This window comes from Sorex fumeus, unplaced genomic scaffold (genome assembly GCF_029834395.1).
Source record: "Sorex fumeus unplaced genomic scaffold, SorFum_2.1 ptg000069l, whole genome shotgun sequence".
Classification (NCBI taxonomy): Eukaryota; Metazoa; Chordata; class Mammalia; order Eulipotyphla; family Soricidae; genus Sorex; species Sorex fumeus.
This window is the reverse complement of record NW_026606126.1, coordinates 1,897,060-1,920,386: the sequence shown is the minus strand read 5'-3', so window position 1 is coordinate 1,920,386 and position 23,327 is coordinate 1,897,060. Positions and strand designations below refer to the sequence as shown.

At 54.3% G+C, this 23,327-nt stretch overlaps 1 pseudogene; it reads right to left on the bottom strand.

Moving 5' to 3' along the window:
* Nucleotides 1-15,201: 15,201 nt before the first annotated feature.
* Nucleotides 15,202-20,753, bottom strand: LOC130036914 (WASH complex subunit 1-like; annotated as a pseudogene).
* Nucleotides 20,754-23,327: the final 2,574 nt, after the last annotated feature.

Sequence of the window (23,327 nt, the reverse complement as noted above, 5' to 3'; positions counted from 1 at the left end):
AACTAGGACATTTTCTCAAATCTGCCGGACTACAGATCCCAGGTAACCTCTAATTCCGGAAGTCACGCGCACAGTCCGCCCCCCAGCACCATCTGTTCAGCATTCAACCTAAGATAAGGACCACATGGAGGGTGCGGGAACCACAGATCCCGGAGGAAAAAAATAAAAAACAGGTTCCAAAGAGAGCCGAGATCACCGGCAAGTCCCAGATGGCGTAGGTGCCGCATCCCGCCTCCCCCAGATGAAACCAAGGTGTCCAGAAGCCTCTACAATCACAGCTCGAGTATGCGGGAACTAGGACTTTTTCTCAAATCTGCCGGACTACAGGTCCCAGGTAACCTCTGATTCCGGAAGTCACGCCCACAACTCGCCCCCCAGCGCCATCTTTGCAGCATTCAGCCTAAGAGAAGGACCAAATGGAGGGTTCGGGAACCACAGATCCCGGAGGGAAAAAAAAAACAGGTTCCAAAAAGAGCCGAGATCACAGGCAAGTCCCAGGTGGGGTAGGTGCCGCATCCCGCCTCCCCTAGGTGGAACCCCGGTGACCAGAAGCCTCTACAAACACAGCTCGAGAATGCGGGAACTAGGACATTATCTCAAATCTGCTGGACTACAGGTCCCAGATAACCTCTGATTCCGGAAGTCAGGCCCACAGCCCGCCCCCCAGCGCCATCTTTGCAGCATTCAGCCTAAGTTAAGGACCAAATGGAGGTTGCGGGAACCACAGATCCCGCAGGGAAAAAAAACAGGTTCCAAAAAGAGCCGAGATGACAGGCAAGTCCCAGATGGGGTAGGTGCCGCATCCCGCCTCCCCCAGATGGAACCCCGGTGACCAGAAGCCTCTACAAACACAGCTCGAGTATGCGGGAACTAGGACATTATCTCAAATCTGCCGCACTACAGCTCCCAGGAACCTCTGATTCCGGAACTCATGCCCACAGCCCGCCCACCAGCGCCATCTTTAGAGCATTCAGCCTAAGAAAAGAACCACATGGAGGGTGCGGGAACCACAGATCCCAGAGGAAAACAAAAACAGGTTCCAAAATGAGCCGATATCAAGGGCAAGTCCCAGATGGGGTAGGTGCCGCATCCCGCCTCCCCCAGATAATACCCCGGTGACCAGAATCCTCTACAAACACAGCTCAAGTATGCTAGGACTTTTCCTCTCTATATACAAAGTGATCAATGGGAAGTAAACCACCCAATCTTTCTCCCTTAAAATCAGAGTTAAGTTTGGAGCACGGCCGCAGCCCCAGAAGCACAAGGACTTAATGCAGAACCCAGCAGCTTGCAGCAGAAAAGTGAACGGACTATGCGTTAATCCAGGCCATCATTTCTGCCCAGAGGGGAAAGGGTGTTTCCCCATTCGCCCTCTCTTCTCTGGAAAGAAGGATGGCGACCGCATGGGAGCCTTGTGGACAGCAGGTATGAGCCGTGGGTGTGGGGACAACTAAAACCTCATGGGAAGGGGGGCATTCCGGTCCGTCCATCACGCCCTACCGAGGTCAACAGTTGCCCCCTACGAGCGGCTCCCCAGCACGGCCACAGCCCCATAAGCACAAGGACTTAATGCAGAACCCGGCAGCTTGGAGCAGAAAAGTGAATGGACTATGCGTTAATCCAGGCCATCATGTCTGTCCGGAGGGGAAAGGGTGTTGCTCCATTCGCCCTCTCCTCTCTGGAAAGAACGATGGCGGCTGCATGGGAGCCTTTGGACAGCATGTATGAGCCGGGGGTGTGAGGGCGACTAAAACCTCATGGAAAGGTGATCCTTCCAGTCCGTCCTTCACGCCCTACCAAGGCCACCAGTTGCCCCCCACGAGCGGCTCTCCAGCACGGCCACAGCCCCATAAGCACAAGGACTTAATGCAGAACCCGGCAGCTTGGAGCAGAAAAGTGAATGGACTATGCGTTAATCCAGGCCATCATGTCTGTCCGGAGGGGAAAGGGTGTTGCTCCATTCGCCCTCTCCTCTCTGGAAAGAACGATGGCGGCTGCATGGGAGCCTTGTGGACAGCATGTTTGAGCCGGGAGTGTGAGGGCGACTAAAACCTCATGGGAAGGTGGTCCTTCCGGTCCGTCCTTCCCGCCCTACCGAGGCCACCAGTTGCCCCCCACGAGCGGCTCTCCAGCACGGCCACAGCCCCAGAAGCACAAGGATTTAATGCAGAACCCAGCAGCTTGGAGCAGAAAAGTGGACGGACAATGCGTTAATCCAGGCCATCAAGTCTGACCAGAGGGGAAAGGGTGTTGCCCCATTCGCCCTCTCTTCTCTGGAAAGAAGGATGGCGGTCGCATGGGAGCCTTGTGGACAGCAGGTATGAGCCAGGGGTGTGGGGGCGACTAAAACCTCATGGGAAGGGGGGCGTTCCGATCCATCCTTCACGCCCTACCGAGGTCACTAGTTGCCCCCCACAAGCGGCTCCCCAGCATGGCCACAGCCCCAGAAGCACAAGGACTTAATGCAGAACCCAGCAGCTTGGAGCAGAAAAGTGAAAGGACTATGCGTTAATCCAGGCCATCAAGTCTGACCAGAGGGGAAAGGGTGTTGCCCCATTTGCCCTCTCCTCTCTGGAAAGAAAGATGGCGGCCGCATGGGAGCCTTGTGGACAGCAGGTATGGGCCGGGGGTGTGGAGGTGACTAGAAGCTCATGGGAAGGGGGGCGTTCCGGTCCGTCCTTCACGCCCTACCGAGGTCACCAGTTGCCCCCCACGAGCGGCTCTCCAGCACGGCCACAGCCCCAGATGCACAAGGACTTAATGCAGAACCCAGCAGCTTGGAGCAGAAAAGTGGAAGGACTATGCGTTAATCCAGGCAATCATGTCTGCCCAGAGGGGAAAGGGTGTTGCTCCCTTCCGCCCTCCTCCCTCTGGAAAGAAAGATGGCGGCCGCATGGGAGCCTTGTGGACAGCAGGTATGAGCCGGGTGTGTGGGGGCGACTAAAACCTCATGGGTTGGGGGGCGTTCCGGTCCGTCCTTCACGCCCTACCGAGGTCACCAGTCGCCCCCCACGAGTGGCTCTCCAGCACGGCCACGACTCCAGAACACAGAAACCAATTTCTTAACTATCTGACTTTCAGTAGAAATACTTCCAGGGTCAATAGGTAAAATAGCAGAAATCCAAAACCAACGTTTAATTCTTGAACCCAGCTGTAGAAAGCAAATCACTTCACAATGCTTTTTCAGCATGTCTGATTTGGGGGGGGGGGGTAAACTCTAAATAATAGTGGTGAATCTTTTATTGAAACAATGAATCTAATCAAAGCAGATAGAGTGTTATCTAGAATTCATCTGCCTCACAGGGACGGGGAGGGGTGGGGGGTGGGGTTTTATTGGGGTTCTTCATGGTAAAAAATAAGTATTGGTAAAGGGAAATGTGTTTGATGTTTGCATGACTGAGACCTAAACCTGAAAGCTTTGTAACCTTTCCCACGGTGATTCAATAAATAAATTAAAAAAGTAAAATAAAAAATTAAAAAAAAGAAAAGAAAAGAAACTCCCCAAGTGGGGAGGAACTTAGTAGAGAAATAAGTAAGGCTCATTTTGTGGGATTTTATAGGATAACTTTGCTGCATTTGTATGTGTGTGTGTGTGTGTGTGTATGCGCGCGCATGCGTGTGTGTGTTCACTTATCAGGGACAAGCAATATTATAGAGGATGCCAGGATCCTCCAGAGTGTTCTGGCTAGTTCGGGTCTGTTGGGTTCCCTAGTTGACTATTTGCCTTAGGTCCTGCCCATTGTCTTAGTCACTGGTGAGCTGAAGCTCTGTCACAGAAATTAGGGTCTTTGGAAATGACTAAACTTTCCTTTCTCAGGAAGAGCCCAAGATTTTGCAGGAATGTTGGAATGGAGACAGTTCAAATGGAGGTGCTCAGCAGCATCTGGCAAGGGGAGACTAAGGCTTCCTTTTTTACTCTGATTATTCATCCTGGATCGTTTTGAGTTTTTGAGGCAGGTGTTTGAGGCAGGTGCCATACCCATTGTGCTATCTCTTCAGCCCCTCTATCAGAAGTTTCGCAGTCATAAATGATGTTGGGTATTTTGGGCGATAAAAATACCTAAAAATACCTAAATACCTAAAAAAGCTCAAATGAAACAAGAAATCCCAAAGTTCAGTTTAAGAGAAGAGTCATGGCATGAGTCATCAAAACGGACTGACACTTAGACACGGCGACATGCAATCCTGCATTCTGAAGACACTTGGTCTAGGTCTGCTAGAAGTTGCCTATAAACAGAGACAGTGGGGAGGGTGAGCCTAGCACGCAGGATTTGGTTTTTGAATATCAATCCCCAGAAACCAGGGTCGGGGGAGGATTGGACAAACAATCGACTCTGGATCTGGAGCAGGCAATGTCCTAGATAAGCTAGGGACATATTACTATGCACCCCAAAATCGTGAACCAGACAAGCATGAAGGGTCCCCCGGGTAAGCATGAGTTAATGTGAACCTCAGGCACAAGTCCACGGCCAGGGAGGTAGCTCAACAGTCAGGACGGCAGTCCTGCCTTGGGCAAGGTCCCAAGGACATTCCATGCCACTGACTAGCACCCACCCCAGCATCACTGGGGTGGCCCTGGAAAGCCCCATAGCACAACACGGCAGGGCCTGAACATTGAACTGTTTGGTTAAGTTGAATGAATATTGTCCCAGAACTGGCCCCGGGTTCTGAGAACTCACAGGGAGACCCATGATATGCTATTTCAACAAACGAGTCAATAAAATGTACAAGTCCACACACTGTCTCTGTCACTGTCCTCCCATTGTTCATCAATTTGCTCGAGCGGGCCCAGTAATGTCTCCATTGTGAGGCTTGTCATTACTGTGTTTGGCATATCGAATACACCGCGGGGAGCTTGCCAGGCTCTGTCGTGGGGGCGGGATACTCTCAGTAGCTTGCTGGCCTCTCTGAGAGGGGCGGAGGACTTGAACCCGGGTTGGTCGGGTTGGCCACATACAAGGCAAACGCCCTACCTGCTGTGCTATCACTCCAGCCACACACATCAGTGGAAAATGGAAAGACAGGGAAGCTCCAGGCTGACTCTCACTGTGGCCTGGGGCTGGGAACAGAGGCCTGGGAGCACACAGCAAGCCCCTCACCTTAGGCCCTTTCCCAAGAAGGGACACGGAGGACAAAGACTGGGCAGAGATTTGGTCCTATTTATCACTCTGATACTTCAAACAGAAAAAAAACCTGGAGACTGCCAAAATATCCAAGAAAAGAAGAGAGGTTTTATAATACAACGTGTGCAGATATTGGACTCCATCAAAGAAACATGTAATTGATAACAAGGAAACATGTTTTTGGCTTTTGGTGGGTGAGTGCAGAAAAAAAAGTAAATTATAACAGCATGGAGAGATATTTTCTGTATTGGTCTTTAAATATGTATGTGTATTTATAAAAATCATTGCTGAAAACTAGTACAATATGATGACAAAGTCTTTTTGCTGGTGAAAGTAAACCAATATTTTTCCTGCTTTTTGTTTGTTTCTGCTTTTTACAATTACAATGTATTAATACTTTTCCAAAACTGTATACATACATAAAAATTTCGAGAAGAGAGCTGGAAAGACAGGAGAAGGGATAAGGCACTTATCTTACATGCAGCTGACCCGGTTCAATCTCCAGCACCACAAGGTCCCCCAGTATCACTGGAGTCAGCCCTGGCAGCTCCCAAGCACCGCAGGGGGTTCCAGGGAACCCCTGGCACCACAGGGCCTGGCAGCATGGCATCATTGGCGCTTGGTTCTGAGTCTGGCTCTGGGCATCCGCAACCACTGGGAGTGACCCCAAGAGCTCCCGGCACTGCCTGGGAGGTCCCCGCAAAAAGGGGAAAATGGGCAAAGGAGAGAGTTCTCCCGATGGGAGGACAGGAGAAAATGGCCCCAGGGGCCCCAGTGGAGAGGGTGGACCCCGGAAGGGCTTCTCCGAAGTGTGCCCAGAGGCCCCAGGACAGTGAGCTGAGAGGAGCACAGGCCCAGGCCGCAATGACACAGGACCGTGGCGCCACCTAGTGGACAAGTGCAGTCTGCGCATCCATGCCCTTCTATGGTTGGGGACCCAGAGGGGCCCAAGTGCATCCATCCTGGGCATCCAGCATCCAGCATCCACCCGTCCTGTCCCTGCCAGAAGCAAAGGGCTGCACCTGGGGCCTGACCAGCTGCACGGTGCCCCCTGCCGTCACCCGGGCCCACCCCTTTCACCGCCTGGCTGAAGAGCATGGCTGCGTTCTGGCACAAGAATCTGAGAGCGCCCTGACCCGGCTGCCCAGAACAGACAGGGGAGTTAGCTGGACACACCAGACGCCCCCTCGCTGTGAGGCCGGGCCCCTGGTGGCATCCGAGCAGGGACAGTCTCGTCCAGGAGATCCCCCTTCTCTCCGGGAGGACCCTCTGTCAGCCCTTAACCCACAGAGGAGTGGGGTCCAGGGACAGGGCTTGCGCCAGGGCTCAGGCCAGAGCCACCTCAGTCACCCTCCACCACAGGCGCCTCTCGTTCCGTCCCTGAAACCACCCAGCACCCAGCACCCTGCAGCACGCCCACCCCCAGCCCTCCTCTCCAGCAACATGGCAGCAAGGCCCGGAGCCCATCACACTTGCCTTCCCCAGTCTGGCCGGCTCCTCCCCGGCTTCTCAGGATGGCCCTGTGTCCCGGTGGGTGCTGCCTGAGAGCTCCCAGGAAGCCTTCGGTCCCCAATAGGGGGGCGTGGGCTGGGCTGGTGCAGCCTCTACCCACAGGAAGGAGGCGGGAGCTGCAGACAGAAGGCAGGCAGAGCACTGCAGCCAGGGTCAGGTGGGAGCCTGGGTGGGGGCCAGGCCATCACTCGCATATCTGTAGGGTGCTGGGCTCTGCGGCTGCCCTCACAGGCGCTCAAGATCAAGACTCTAGGGCAGCTGGCACCCTCTGCTCATGCCTTTAGAAGAACCTGATTATACTGTAAGGGGCCTGGGGAGTCTGAGCCAGTGGCGCTCATGGACCCCGAGGCATGCTGGAGATGAACCCAGGGTTAGCCACGTGCAAGGCAAAAGTCTTACCCCCCTGCACCTCGAATTCATCTCTCCAGCCTGACGGTGAGGATGATTATAACTACTATTACTGATGGAGCAGGAGTCAAGAAAATGACCAAGGATGCAGAACAGGGGCAAAGACGCTAGGGCTCTAAAGCAACCTTGACCATCAAGTACGTTAGAAAAAAGAACTTTTCGTCATCAACAGCCAAACAAATTTGTCCAGACAGATCTCCAGGGAATCCAGCCCAAATGGGGTGCAGGCGGGCGCTAGGCTCCTCACCACCCAAGACAGCCACAGACTTGTCCAACACTGCAGACCTGCTTGGTGTTCGTGAGGCTCTCGGCCTTCACTCGCTTCCTGAGGGGAAATCACCAACAGACAGCCACAGTGATGCTCCACTAGCAACTTGCCTGTTCCAGACAAACTCTGAGATCTTTCTCCTCCGGGCTCAAGCCGCGCGTGAGCCAGAGTTCCGGGGTCTCCCCTGGGCGGTGGGAATGGTGAATCTGCTCCTATATCAGTAGCACTGTAGCACTGTCCTCCTGCTGTTCATCGATTTGCTCAGGTGGGCCCAGTAACATCTCCATGATGAGACTTGTTGTTACTGTTTTTGGCATATCGAATACGCCATGGTAGCTTGCCAGGCTCAGCCGTGCGGGCGGGATACTCTTGGTAGCTTGCCGGGCTCTCTGAGAGAAATGGAGGAATTGGACCCGGTCGGCCACGTGCAAGGCAAACGCCCTACCCGCTGTGCTACCGCCCTGGCCCCCTATATCAGTAATGAAAACAAAGAAAACAGGAAAGAAAAAACTCACAAAAACCTTAGAAGGGGTGGACAAATCCCAGTCCCCAGGTCAGGAAAGACTTTCCAGCAGCCCCTCCTGCAACTCTAGGTCCCGCCCACATCAGCGTCCTCGCTCCTTACAGGGGCTCATCACCTGCCAATCACACACTGGGCCCCAGTCTTCAGCCCCCAGGCGGCCCCCCCGTGGCGCCCCCGCAGGACCCCCGCCCGCCTCGCCCCTGCCAGCTGCAGGCCAGTCTGTTGGCTTCACTTCCCACGCGGTCTGCCCTTTCGCATCCTGCTTCCCCACCTCCTCCTTGCACTGTCTCCTGCTCACCGGGCTGCCAGCGGAGGCCAGAGGAGAGACAGACGCGTGCCCCCAGGTGGAGCGGAACTGGAACCCTCCCCTCTCCCACAAGCCAGAGGGGTCCCGAGCAGCTCTGAGGAAGTCCAGCTGTGCTCTCGCCCCAGGGCCTGGGCGCGGTTGGTTCCTGACCCCCACTGCCCTCGGCTCAGTTCAGCGCGCTGCCCACACCCAGTGCAGGCTCTACTCTCCGAGCCCGGGTCCTTTGCCCTCCTGTGCGGACCAGTGGGCTGATTGCCCACCAGAGACCCCCAGATAAGCCCTAGGTCTTCTCTGTGGCTTGGTCAGTCAGGCCGCATCCCCAAACCCCTCTTGATGGACGGGATGCTGTGGCATCCAGATGCCTATGAGTGTGAAATGAAAGGTCTCAAGTTAGACAGCGCGGCAGGATTTAGACAGGATTCAAACTCACAGTCAGACAGGCAGGTTTTTCTCTGAGAGAGCGGCTCCTCTAGAGAAGAGTTTAATTTTTTTCAATTTTTAATTTTTTTCCTAAATTTTATTCTTTTAATGAATCACCGCGAGATACAGTTACAGACTTACAAACTTTTGTGATTACATTTCAGTCATACAATGGTCGAGTACCCATCCCTCCACCAGTGCCCATCCTCCACCACCAATGTTCCCGGTATCTCTTCAGCAACCTCCTTTACCCATGCCCCCCACACACACAACTCCCCCTCCCCCCTCCCGCAGGCACATTCTCTTTCACTTTCTCTCCTTTTGGGTGTTATGGTTTGTAATATGGGTACTAAGTGGCCATCATGTTCAGTCCACATTCTACTTTCAGCACACATCTTCCACCCTGAGCTAGCCCTCCACAGAGAAGAGTTTAAAATGGGGGAATCACATATCACTCTGGTCAAACAGTTATTTCTCACAGGGTGTGGTGCACATGGGCTGGGCAGAAATGAATTCCCCCAGCTCACACTGTCAATGCTTTGACTTTCGTTCAAGTGGAATGCTCTCCTCTACTGAAATCCAAAGTGCGCAGTGCCCAAATCTGCTGACTGTGACAAGAAACTGCAGAATTCTCTTTTCCTGACTTCTTCCTGGAGAACCTGAGGCTCAGAGAGTCCGATTTGTTTCAGTTAACAGGGGCTTCTGGTTTTTGTGTGTGTGTAGGGAACTTGCCTTACATGTAAGAGACTTTGGTCTGAGAAAACAATAATTGTGTCACAGAGGAGTCAAAGAGGTAGCTCTTTATTTTTTTATTAGTTTCATGCTTTAATATAAATAATAGTTTAATGCATGCCATAAATTATTGATAGAGCAAAATATAATTTCTTGCTTTTATTTTTTTGCAAATGAATCACTTTTATTTTTTACATTTTATATATGTCCATAATTTTTAATTTACTTTTCATAAATATTTTAATTTATTCACGGTCACGATCATCCTGTTGTTTGTCGATTTCCTCGAGCAGGCACCAGTAATATCTCCTTCATCCTAGCCCTGAGATTTTAAATCTCAGGATTAGGAGAATGAGACCCATCATTGTTACTGATAATTGGCATATTGAGTATGACATGGGAAGTTTGCCAGACTCTGCCGTGTGGGCAGGATACTTTTGGTAGCCTGTCAGGTTCTCCAAAGGAAAAATAAGATAAAAAGATGTCATTATTATTCACGACCGCGCGCTTCTGGGAGCTGGGTTTTATAGTCTCTGTGTCTTGGCCGTTGATGGGACCAACCTGGCGCTGGCAGGAGCTGGTGGGTGTGATGCCTACCTACTGGAAGATGGGGGGTCTGGGTGGAGAAGGCCCAGTCCCGATCCAAGAAGGCTTGGAGACCTCAGCCCCGGGACCCGCATGCCTGGGTTCCTCTGCCAGTTCTTTCATGCATGAGGCCCATCGGGACGTGTGGAGAGTGGTCCCAGCATGGCCTTGGCTGGCTCCAGAGATCCTCAGCTGCTGGGGCTCTGCTGAGGTGGGGGGAGAGAAACTCAACCCTCCCCCCTCCAAGGGGCCCTGGTGAGGACAGCCAGGCGCGGGGGGCAGGAGACTCTGCACTGTGCTCCTCCAGGAGCTGGGTTTTATAGTCTTGGCCGTTGATGAGACCAACCTGGTGCTGGCGGCAGCTGGTGGGTGTGACGCCTACCTAATAATTTTAATTTATTATTTCCACAAAATAAGACATTTAGTTAGTGCTCAAAACTTTTTTTTAGGTGTGGAGAAATTTATTTTAGCTATCTCTCTCAAAAGTTCTCTGTAACCAGGGTTTCTTAATTGTTATTTTAAATGCCATAATGTTTTCCCTAACCTCTCCTTGTCCACCATAGCAAAATATTTCACTCCCATGAAGTGGAAATATGTTAGGGATAAACCTCAGGAAAGCCGTGCTCTTTGTTCAGCATCTGGCTGCCTGCACAGGTTTTTGTCGTAATAGAATTGGCATTCCTGTATTAGAGTATTTTTATTTTTTTAATCTTTTTTATTTTTTGTATTAGTGAAACACCATGAGGTACAGTTATAGACTTATAAATTTTTCTGCTTGGGTTTCAGTTATACAATGATCAAACACCCATCCCTCCACCAGTGCCCATTTTCCACCACCACGGGTTCCAGTATCCCTCCCACCCCCCATCCCTCCCATCCCGCCCTGCCTTTGTGGCAGGGCATTCCCTTTTGTTCTCTCTCTCTCCTTTTGGGTTCTGTGGTTTGCCAGAGAGACATTGAGTGGCAATCATGTTTATAGTCTACTCTCAGCATGCTTCTCCCATGCTGAGAGGATCCTCCCAACACTCTATTTGGTGCTCCCTTCTGAGGAAGCTCAGATGTGGCTCGTTAGAATTCCTGGAGCGTGCGGTCACATGACATCCCATACTCTGCCCATACTCTGCCCCACTGATGTACCAAGAGTAGCACACCACATTTAATGGTGTGTAATGTAGAAGGCAACATATATATATATATATATATATATATTAGCACAGAAGGGGCAACCTGTAACATGTTAGTAATCTCTTATACAAGGACTTAATGACTCCAGGGCAAGATATAACACTCTTCATACACTTTCCTCTAAGGAAACTTTTTGGGGATCATTTTTAGCAGATTATTCATAACAAGCGATATAAAATAACTTAGATAGTACGTGCTCTAGGGGCAGTTTGAGGTGGTGATGGGAAAATTTGAAATAATGGTGGTGGGATGGTGTAATGGTGTCAAGATTGGTGTTGAAAAAATTGAATGTAATAAATTATTGTGAACAACTTTAAAAAAATAAATTAAATTAAAAATGAAAAACAAAGAAGTAGCTCGTTTACCTGGACACATGCTTTGCACACAGGAGGTCTAGATTCTATCCCTCACACAATGTGCTCCCCCAGCACCACCTGCAACAATCTTTGAGCACTGGCTCAAGTGGCGAAAATCATACTATGGCCCAAACAGAATTTTTAAACAGTGCCAGGGATGTGTTTCAAAGGTCCTAGAGCCCGTGTCTTAATAAACAAGGCTATGAGACAAAAAATATCTTCTTGAAGTGGTTCGTCTTCTCCAAGGCCTGCATTTCAGGGACATTCCCCCAGTCTCCTCCACCCCACCTATCCCAGTGGGTCTCTTGCAAATAAACCCAAACCCACACACAGCTTTTATCCCCCAAACAACCTCATTTTGTTGAAATAGTTATCTTTCTTTAAGAAAACTAGAAGAATGTCCTTTAGCCAAGTCATCATTGATGGTCACCAAGAACTGCCTGGAAAATTGAAGAAGGGAAAGGGGGGTCCTAGGGGAGGGGGACAGCTCCTCTCGCCCATGAAGTGGGTCAAAAGAAAAAAGCTGTAACAGGCGGCAGGATGTGCACACGCAGATAAAGGGTCCAGGCAGTGAGGAAAGTCAAAACCCAAGATGGGCTTCATCAGGACTTGAGAACGACAACACGTGAACATGGGTAAGGAATGCCCCTGACTGGCTAGAGCCCTTTCCCGGTCACCCGACTGCCAGGTTACTCTGGGTGAGAGGAGATTTCCCATAGCACAGATGACGCATGGGTGGCCAAGACCAACAACCTACATGAGGACACAGCAAAGCCTTGACCCCTATCACCTCCTGAAAGTGGGTTCAGAGGTGAGTAGAAGGTGTAAGAGACGCTGATGCAGGGGAGAGGACACGGGACCAGGGAAGTATCCCCATGAGCAGAGGGAGGTGGGCTGGCAGGCAGCATGATAGGGGGCTCCTCCTTCCATGGGGTTCCCAGGGCTTCTCCTCCTTCCCAGAGACTTGTAGGCAGCTGAGCCCAGTTCTTCACCCCGGGGAAGGGAAGGGAAAGGAAGGGGGCAGCTGTGGAGAATGAATGCTTGGGGAGTGCTCACCTCCAGTATCCCGCGCTCCTATCCCCTTTTATTTAATGATGTTTTATCATTATCTAGGAAAGAAGAGCACAGGGAACCCCCCACCCCAAGGTCAGAAGGGCCAGGCCAGGCCAGGAGCCCACACAAGGAGTAGCCCAGGCCTGCCTTTCCATCACCTCATCCCATCCTCTTCATAAACCCCACACACAACTATGTGCCCACTTGGCTGCATAGATGGGCCCTTCCCAAAGGTCAGATGGACACAATGGTGCAGCCTTTCAAATGGTCAGTGTCAGATAAAGGGCTCAAGGATGCAAACCCAGGCATCTTGGGTTGCTAAATCCTGCTTGCCCACCCAGAAGAGTTCCAGCAGTCCTCCTGAGAACTTGCCCCACAACTCTGTTCAGTGTAAAGTAAGGAAATGGCTGGTTGAAGGAGACCCATGCACTCGGCCTCTTGGGGACACAGGGCTGGCCCCCATTCTCTTCTCACCACAAGTCCCTCCTACTCCTCAGGTCTCATCTCCCGGAATCTGCCCTTGGCCCCCTGCTCCTCCTCCCAACCCAAGCCTCACCACTCAGGATCTTCAGCATATCAGGGAGCTCCTTCCTGCAGGACTGGCAAAACCCACATTGGATAGCAGGACCCAGCAAGCGGACAGGCTGCAGCACCTGTAGAGACTTGTCATGAGCCACGAGGGGCCACCTGCTCCATTGCCTTGTGCCCCCTCAGACCCCAGGGCCCAGTGGGAGGCTGGAACCCCTCTAGGTGGGAGGATCCTGAGGTGGGGTCTGAGCGTTTGCAGGCTGAGCCCTCTGCCCTCATCCGCTGTGTCCCCCGACAACCCCCCCACCTACAGTGGGTGGGGTACACCATCCAATGCCATGGTGGAAATGGTGGGGATGGGGTGTTACACTCTGGGTTGTTTCATTTTGAGATGGGGCTGGGGGTGCCCTTTCTGGGCCCTGCCTTTCAGAAGAACCTGCACCTCCAGTTTCCAGCCCCCCACTGGGGCTCAAACCAGCTCACATGATCCCCCAGACAATATCCTGCCCCTCGACTCTGCACTGGACCCTCCTCCCGGCAGCTGGAGGCCACACAGCAGAGCATGGAGCTGCCTCAGTTAGGAGCCGCCAGCTTGTCTTTCCCTGGGCAGGAGAGACACTTGAGGGACGAGGGGTGAAGGTGGGGGGAGGAACGGTCTGCTTCTCAGGGTCAAGCTGTACGTCCACATCCACATTTATTTGGAGGGTGGGGTAGAGAGGCACACGCGGAAGTATTTAGGAGGTAGCCCTGGCTCTGCACTCAGAGATCACCCCTGGTAGTGCCCAGGGAACCATTTGGGGTGCCAGAGTGGGGCCTGTTGGAGTGTGAATCTAATCAACTCAAATCAAGTACCTTAATCCCCAGCCCCTTAGTTTCTGCGCAGGTGTTGGTCATACCCAGAGTTTTAAGTGCCCAGTAGGCTATAACAGCCTTTCAGTCCCCTACTGCCCACCTGGACACTGACCATGAGAAAAGGAAGGACTCGGTGGCCTTCCCTGAGTGCTGTTAGCTCTGTGGTCTGCCCCAGGCGCTTCCACTCACCAGAAGCATCACTGGTTGTGCTTGGCAAGCTCCACCCCGGAGGAGCCACCTGGCCATCATCTGCTTTCCGGAGTCCACTGCCCATGGGAAGGTATAGTGTTCCTGGATGACTCCTGGTTCTGTGCTCAGGAATCACTCCTGATGGAACTCGGGGGACCATACGGGGTTCCAGGAATTGAATTGGTGTTGGCAGCATGTCGGACAAGCAGGCGCACTGCCCTACCCACTGTTCTCGCTCTCCAGCCGCCTTGTCTCCCTCAGCTGCCTGGGATGGGCCACATTCTCTATAGCCTGTGTGCTGTGGTGTCCGGGGGGCTGGTGTCATTCCCTCCTGTGGGAATCAGCACCAGGTCCACGCCTGCTGGCAGAAGAGTGACCGGTTGGGCCGAGGAGCTGCCAGGAAAAGGTTAGCAGCCACAGTCCCCGCCACACACGTGTGAACACAGCACCCCGCGGCTCCAGAGATGTCTTGGGCCTACCACACCAGACTGTCGAACCTCAGGTACAGGGGCTCCTGCCGCCCCCAGGCTGCACCTGGTCCTCACCCACTTCCTCGGAACCAGCTTCCTTTTACCAGCCTGCCTCTCCCCTTCTTCTTTCTAGCTAAAACCAGCAGACCCAGACCTTTCCCTCTCTCCTGGGAACGATAAACTTTCCCCCATGCCCAGCTCGAGCCCACAGGGCTCTTCCTGGATGGGGACTTTGTTCCCTCAAGCAGCACCCTGGCCCTGGGAAAGAGCCTCTTGCGAGGTCCGGCCACAGGCCCCCCTCCCTGAAGCCATGCCGCACCCCTCGTCAGCTCTCCCTGGCCTCCTCTCCTGGTCCTGCCTCCCATCCCTCTCAGCCACTTAAGCAGCCTCCAGACACCTGCTCTGACATGGGCAGTTGCACCCAGGGCCATTAGGCACGCCGCATGACCTTTTTTAGAAACTCTATATCTGTCACCCATTTTTGTTTCCTGTGTGAAAATCCCCCCCTCCAATCAGCAGCAGCTGCCCCTGCTGACCCTGACTGCCCTCCCCTGCTCACCCTGACCCCAGGGGAAGAGGCGTGGGATGCCTGGAGGACAAGGTGGCATGTTTGCACTCTGCACTTCATTCAAAGCGCACTGCTAAGGGTCGAGGCTGTGTTCTTGCCATTTATTAATCCGCAATGAGTCTTCAAGTCTCCCCGGGGAAGTGCGGCGACAGAGCCATGGCCTCCTCCCCACCCCATGCTGTCAGCCCGCGCTCCTCGAAGGTCAGGCCTGGGCAGTTCTCTACAGTCCCTCCCGGGACACAGGGGCCGAGGGGTCCGGCAGGCACAGTCGCCGTGTTGGCTGTCGGCCCCTCGAGAGGGCACTAGCCTGAGCCTGGGTGTGGGGCACCAGAGTAGGTTTCCCAGTCATTCTCATCCTCCTCTCCCTCTCCTGGGGGCGGCCCTGTGGGTGGCAGAGGCGGGATGGAGTCTGACATTTGGGCGAAGGTTCCACCTGGCCCCTCGCTGGCCCCTGCCCCAGGTCCTTTCCCGGAAATACCTGGGAGGGAAAAGGGGGAGGGGGAGGGGTGAGGGGGCTGGTTGGGGGCCCCGCTTCCCCCAGCTGCTAGAGACAGAAAAACATGAAGCGCAGGGCAGGGTGGGCCCCACACCGCCTCACGCTGCCTCTGACCTTTGCGCCTCATGGCCAGCTTGTTGAAGAGATCTGACATCAGGTCCCCGCCATGGCTGGTGGCCCTCGCTGCAACAGGAACACCGGAACACCATGACAAGTCAGGGGTTGGCACCAAGTACTAGGAGCCCTACACGTGTCGCTCAGCTTTCCTCAGGGCCCTACCCGCTTTCTCTGCTCACAGGGCTCGCTCCCCCGGGCTCCTGCAGCTTCGGTCTCTCCTGGGTTCAGCTCTAGGGAACTCACCTGAAATGTGACTCTCCTGGCACTATCATAGCCCTCCATGTGCCAAAAGGGCAAGTCGAGCTGTCCCCTGCCTGGGCACAAAACTAGCCCCAGGAGGGGTTCCCGTGCAGAGCTCATGGGGTTCTGGGATTTGGGCCTGTGGCTGCAGCTCTGTGCCCAAGGCTGACCCGATAGGTCTGGGAGTTGCAGTGCACAGGAGCTGTGGCCGCAAGCAGCTGCGAGAAGCCGCTGGAGCTAACCTCTGTGTCCTCTGTCTCAAACAGAACATTTGGAGCTGGAGCGATAGTACAGTGGGGAGGGCGTTTACCTTGCATGCAGCCAACCCAGGTCCGATTCCCCACATCCCATAGTACCGCCCCCAGCACCGCCTGGAGCAATTCCTGAGTGCAAAGCCAGGAGTAACCCCTGAGCATCACCAGGTGTGACCCAAAAAGAAAAAAAAAAAAAAAAAAAAAGAACATTTTCTATTCTCTCATCTTTTGATGAGGCTGTCTCCTACCAGCTCAGAGAGGCAAGTTCAGCTAAGCAAGTTCAAAAAATGGGATCAGGTAGGAGGAGGTGGGGGGTGAAGAGGGGAGCCCCAGGGCTTAGACTCGCCGCAGAGGGGGCACTGACCACTGACCCGCGGGGACAGCAGGAGACTGGGACAGAAGACACCCTTCCCTCCTCCCCCCAGCACCCACACGAGCTGCCTCAGAGTCTCCTCACCTTGTTCCTGCTCTTTCTGATTCTTCTTCTCCAGCTTGTGCTCCTTGACGCTGTGCAGCTTGGCCCTGCCAATACCCCCAGCCTGGCGGATGGACTCGAGCAGAGCGGCCTGGCCACTAGACGGGTCCATGACTTCCTTGGGGGCTCCCTGGACCGGCGCTGGGGTAGGCAAGGGTGTGAGGAAGAGAAGTGGCCTGGGCAGGGCTCGGCTGGGGGACAGTGCTGCCCAGCCTTGCCGGGGTGCTGGGGTGAGGGAGCTGGTACTTGGGGACCTGGGTGCTAGCTGTGTCCTCCGTGTCCCGAACTGGGGGGTGTGTCACCCTGCAGAGGCGGTCAGGTACTGCCAGTGCCAGAGGTGCCCCCGAGACAGGTGTGTCCTCTGGGTGCGGGTGCTCTGCTTCCGCTGTTCAGGAAGCCCCTTTCCCTGCTGGGTATACCACAAGGGGGGACCCCCCTGGAGTCCTGCAGGAGTCAGGGTTGTACCCGTGGGGCTCCACCATCCCCTCTGAGGATTCCAGTGGAACAAGATGTTTGGACTCAGCACTGCTCCCAAGACCTGGAGCGAAAGGCCACTTAGCAGGCCAGGAGAGGCCTTCCCGGAGCCAGAAAGCAGACAGAGGGGCGGGCGGGAGAGCCGAGGGTCGCTGCTCCTACCTGCCTGGGGCCCCGCGCTGCCCGCGATGCCGCGGCCTCCTGGGGGGGCAGCGGGGGTGGGGGGGGCGCTGACCAGCACGGCCGGGGCCAGCGGTGGTGGCGGCGGCAGCGCTGCAAGAACGCCACCATCTAGGTCTGAAACAGAAAGGCAGAAAGGCCAGGGTGCCCGGGAAGGGGGCGGGGGGTGCCGAGGAGCCCATCTCCACCCGGCCCTCGGCTCACTGGGCTTGGCGGGCATCTCCAGCTCCATGGCGAAGGCGGGCAGCTCAGGGATGGTGCCCGGCGCCGACGGCGCGATGCCCGGGCCCAGGTTGGCGCTGTAGGTGAGGTCGTTGGCCATGCCTGGCAGGCCGGGCATGCAGGACGCCATGTCGATCTCGGGCACCTGGCCCAGGTCGGGCACGTAGAAGTAGCTCTCGCGGGCCTGGGAGGGGGGGGAGGGCCAGCTGTGAGCGGCGCCCTGGCCCGCCCCCCCCCACCCGCCGCCTACAGCTCGCTGCCCACCTGCCGCTCCAGCTGCTCCCTCTTGCTGATGGAGAGCGGCGCTGTCGACCGGCTTCTCGTCAGGCTCGGTGCCCAGCGACACGTGGGTCCTGGTGACTGCGCTGGCCAGGGGGTCCAGGAAGACGTACTTTTTGTACCTGTGGAGGTGGGTGCCAGGCTCAACCTGTGGAGGCCCGTGGCCCTGACGCCCCTGTGCTGTTCCAGGAGCGCCCTCGAGTTGGTGTATGGCTCACTGGGCTTGGCGGGCGCCGCCAGCTCCATGGCGAAGGCGGGCAGCTCGGGGATGATGGTGCCCGGCGCCGGGAGGGACGGCTGGCTTGGAGAGCAGAGAAGTGAGCAGAGGCCGGTCGTCTTGCTGCTTGGTATTGTCCAGACCACAGCGCTGCCACAGGATTTTCAGCCTTTCCAGGTAGACGGAGGGCCCTACTTCCTCTCCATTCGAGTTCACGATGGAGGACACTGTGCCTGTGGTGGTAGACATGCATGAGACCTCCATCTGCGGGGAGATGCCTGTTGAAGTGGGAATCCGGTCTTTGCCCTCCCTCTCCATCTCGATCACCCAGAGGCCTCTCTCAACATAGCTCTGGAAGAACTGTGAGGAGTTTTTCAAAAATGGCTCAATGTCAGCATCTGAATATTTCTTCTTGTATTCATACAACTCTGCTAGGCCCTCTTTCGTGTTCTCTTTAGAACCAATCTTAAATATCTCAGCTAAGAAGTCATTCACATTGGCCTTTGATGATTTTTCATCTATTCGAGATGCTCCCTTTTCGGTTTCCTTGTCAGACTTGCTCCCTGACTGTTCCATACTGTGCTTCATCATGCGGCAGAGGTGGGCCTCAAGCTCCGACTCATTCTTGTTGTCGATCATTGTGAGGTGGTCGAGGATCTTGGGTCCTTTTAATTTGCATAGAGTGTGCAGCAATGTTTTTAGGGTCCTTATGGGAAATTCACTTTTGCATTGTTTCAATTTCTCTTTGGGAAAGACCTTCATTAAAACGTGTATATCTAAAAGAATTCTGTCTAGATTAATGTTGTTGATGGTATCAGGTAACAATCGGACCATTCTCCAGAGACACTTCATAACAAGCTCTGAAAATTTGGGAGAACTGGCTGTTGCTAGTAGGCTGTCTTGAAGCAAAACAAGTAGGGCACTCAAAATGTTGGTTTGATCTGACTTCTCCAGAACCTTCACCACCAAGAGGTTCACAGATCGGATCAACTGTTGTCCTTCCTCCAGATCTTCAATTCGAGAGTCCAGCATTAGGGTGATGAGGCCATGCATCAGATCTTTTAGCACTCCAGTGGAGGCCTCCCGGGCTAGACTCTCTAGCTGAAACAGCGAAATCATATTGCCAATGATACAGCTGTACAATTTGATGATTTCATCCTTCTCCAATTTCTCATCTGCCGTGTGTGTGGTTAATGAGTCTCAGTTGCATGAACGTGGCTATGAGAAACTGATCAATATGGCCGGACATAGCTTCAGCTTTGTCTTCTTGTCTCAGGACTTCATCAATCCAAGTCAGAGCTTGGATGCTTGTGTTGATATCACCACTGGCCACTTGGGAGATAATAAAATTGATTGTGGATGCTGTATTACTGTGCATATCATCAAAGTCGTCGGCCATGCCCGGCAGGTCGGGCAGGCATGATGCCACGTCGATCTCGGGCACCTGGCCCAGGTCGGGCACGTAGAAGTAGCTCTCGCGGGCCTGTGGGGGGGGGAGGGCCAGCTGTGAGCGGCGCCCTGGGCCCGCCCCCCGTCCGCTGCCTACAGCTCGCTGCCCACCTACCGCTCCAGCTGCTCCCTCTTGCTGATGGAGAGCGGCGCGTCGACCGCCTTCTCCTCCGGCTTGGTGCCCAGCGACACGTGGATCCTGGTGACCGCGCCGGCCAGGGGGTCCAGGAAGACGTACTTTTTGTACCTGTGGAGGTGGGTGCCAGGCTCAACCTGCGGAGGTCCGTGGCCCTGACCCCCCTGTGCTGTTCCAGGAGCGCCCTCAAGTTGGTGTATAGATTCCCAAAGCACAGACTTCCGAAGCCACCCACAGGGCTAAGCCACCGAAGGGGACCCTGCAGGGGAGCCCCAGCCCCCCCCCCACCAGATGTACAGGTTTTCGGTGGTGTTGAACAGCAGCAGGGAGCTGACTGAGCTGATGTTGTTGGGAAGACCCCCCAGGTCCTCCTCGGTCTCAATCCTTGGGTTCCAGCCTGGTGGTCACACACAAGAGGAAGTATTTCAGCTTCTCCTGGAGGGGGGACAGAGGGATGCTGAATTCTGCATTAGGCCCAGCAACCTCCATCCCGTCCCAGTCCATGCTCCGGGGGACTGGAATCCTAACGTGGGGGCCACTGGGCACAGTAGCCCACGGGAGCTGAGTGCCCACAGACCTGCAGGGCCCACTCGTCCAGGGGCTGGTGCTTGCTCAGTATCCTGTGCCGGGGGCATCTCTGCAGGCCGGGGTCCTGGGCCCCCGTGAAGATGGAGCCATACTCCCGCAGGTGCTCGGGAGCTGGGTAATTGGCACTGGAGAACACCTGCAGGCACGGGGGAACCTGAGTCCCGTGGTCCAGGAGCCTGAGACAGCCCAGTGGGCCAAGGACTGGCTGCAGAGAAGTCTGGGCGGGAGGGAACCCTGGGGAGGGGTCGGTAAGCAAGGGGAGGGGGCAGGCAAGTTCCATAGCACAGGAATGTGGGCAGGGTAGACTCTGAGCCAGAGTGGAGGCCACTGGGCCAAACGCCTACCTTAATGGCCTTCTTACTGCCTTTGATCTTCTCTATCTTGGCCTGGGCCAAGGAGACCCTTTCCTCAATGTCCTGAAGCTGGCTCCAGCTCTGCTCCACATGCTGGGAGATCCTGCATAGAGAGAAAGGCCACAGGCTGGGGACTGTTCCCCCCCCCACCGTGCTGCTAACAGGGGGCTGCCCAGCGGACTCCAGAACCGCATAGTAGCCTTGACCGGGTTGATCCATGGCACGGTGCAGGAATGATATTTAGTCAACTCCTGTGAGCTGGAAACATGGTCAGCCACTCTAGTCCCAAGTGTCACTGGACGTGCCCATCCACAGGGACAGGGTTCCTATGACCCCGAGCTCACCCTCAAGCAGAGAGAGAATTGCCAGTACTTCCCCAGACAGACTCGCCTGTTTGCCAGTGGGAAAACCGGAGCTGGGCCGGCCCAGGTGACCTGCAATGCCGGGCCCAAAGCCAAATCCTGTGAGCACTGCCCCAGTGCACGGGAAAGGCTCGTGTGGGGAAAGCTGAAGTCCTCCCTGGGGCCCTCCATGGCTAGATGCCTCGCCAGCTTCCTTGCCCACCCCCCTGGTCGCTGGGATCCAGGGACCCCCACACCATCCCCAGAAGGCGACATCTACGTTCTTGGCTTGTGGCCTGAGCGTCAAAGACATGCAAGCCCCCCAGACATCTGCAGGACCCTTCTTTGCTCAGCCCCTCCTCTCTGTGGGAAGAACATGCACCTGCACTTCCCGCCCTGTCCCCTTTCGTCATGTGGGTCACATGATCACATGACCACGCGTCTCTCGGGCCCAGCAGCTCCAGTGTGGTTTTCGTGGGATTTGTTTCTTATTTCGGGGATTGGAGGCCACACCCAGTGATGCACTGCACTCATGAATTACGCCTGGTGGCACTCGGGGGACCACATGGAATGCTGGGGACGGACCCCAGGCCCAGCGTCCTGCCTGCTGGGCTCTTTCTCTAGCTTGGTTCTGCTCCCACCTGTACTGCCAGGGTGTGCTGCAGAGCCTGGTGCTTCTGGGGGGGGGGGGGGGCTGCGCTTACGGGACGACAGTGACTGGTCCCCGCATCCGCGCATCTGAGTGCATTCTCCCAGCCACTCCAACCCCAGCGCCAACGGCCCCATGCCCAGGACCTTTCAGCTCTGCGTTCCTGTGGCGTAGGCCTGTGCACAAGAGAAGCCAAATGGAATGTCAAGTTCAAGGGGAAAGGGACGGGATGGGGGAATTTCAGTCAAAGGGGCCATGATATTTAGGGGGCTGGAGAATACAGGGTCTGGGAATAGGGTTTCCTTAAAGGACAAAACGAGGGGGAGAGAGCTTAAAGTGCTAATGTGCATGCTTTGTATACAGGAGGCCCGGGTTTGGTCCCTAGCACTGCATGACGCCACCCCCACGCACAAAGTATGGCTGGGAGAGACCTCTGAGTGCAGCATGAAGAGCAGCCCCTGGGTGCTGCCTGTGTGACAACCCACAAGAACAACCAAGGTTGGAATGGTCAGTCAACATCTTGGCGCAACCTCCCCAAACTACCCGCACTCCCCAGACATTCCCAACCAGTCAATCTCCCAGCCCTGGGGTTTCACTCCCAATCACTTCCTGCTTCCACACAAGGCAGGGGGCTCCATGAGGTGGGGTTGGCCTGCAAAGCAGCTGGAATCTCCTGGACACATGGGCCTGGGTGGGGCCAATGCACAGAAGGAACTGTTTCCCACCTCTGCCAGAATAGAGCCCCCACATGAGAAGCACCACCTTTTCAGCAAGAAGAGGGGGTCGTAAACCACCATCTGTGTATGGGGGGGTGGGGGGCGTGAGTGCAACCAGACCCTTTGATGTACAAATGTCTACCTTGAATGTTAGGTAAAGCTCTTGTTGCTGACCTTACCATATATGGTTATATTGCTTCTGCTCCTGACTGAGCTGCCCGGACCCTATATAAACAGCCTGTATCCCTCAATAAAGCCTGTCCCTTTTTCTCTCTGTTTCTAAACTGTACTCTGTCTCTTGTGTCTCGTGTTCATTCAGTTGGTTCCTCCTTGCACCATCAGATCAATCCTGGGGCCACCTCCGCGGGCCAGAGAGTGGTTATCAGGGCCTCCTGCAGGACTGAAGTACTTGCTTTCAGGTTCAGTCTACCCTATTGTCTCCTGTGTACCTCCAGAAGCAAGCCCCAAGCACTGAGCTGGGCATCCCTGATCATTGCAAGATGTGGTTCAAAAGCCTAAGTAAATAAGTTTAAAGTTGTATGTTATGGGGGAAAAATAGTATATTCAGAAAGAGTCAGAATATGGACATATTCTAGAGAGATTAGCACTATTTCTTCACCAACTTTAGGTTGTATATACCTACAGAATTGCAGTAAATTCATAAGCAGTGAAGAATACGTGGAATTTCAGAAAATACGGAGATTTATGGGGTATTGATTTCTTGCCTTCAAAGCACCATTCTCATTAAAGGCAACTCACCAGGTCATGACATGAGTGTGACCTTCATATTGTAAATGTGTTCACACTTTGATGATGGGCACTTGTAGCTCATTAACTCTATTGACAGAATCATGTTCGTCTTCTGGGATTTGTGTTCATGCTTGCCAGAAAAACCTGGTCAATTATGGGAAATGATCAAAGATGGAAAGGGCTAAGATTAATATTGACATGTTCAAGTATAGGGTAGATTAGTTACCAGTTTTTGTAGAAACAAACAGATGGATATAAGGATATAACATATTGTAGTTATGAAACTTTGCGGGGAATTTTTTCCATAAAATT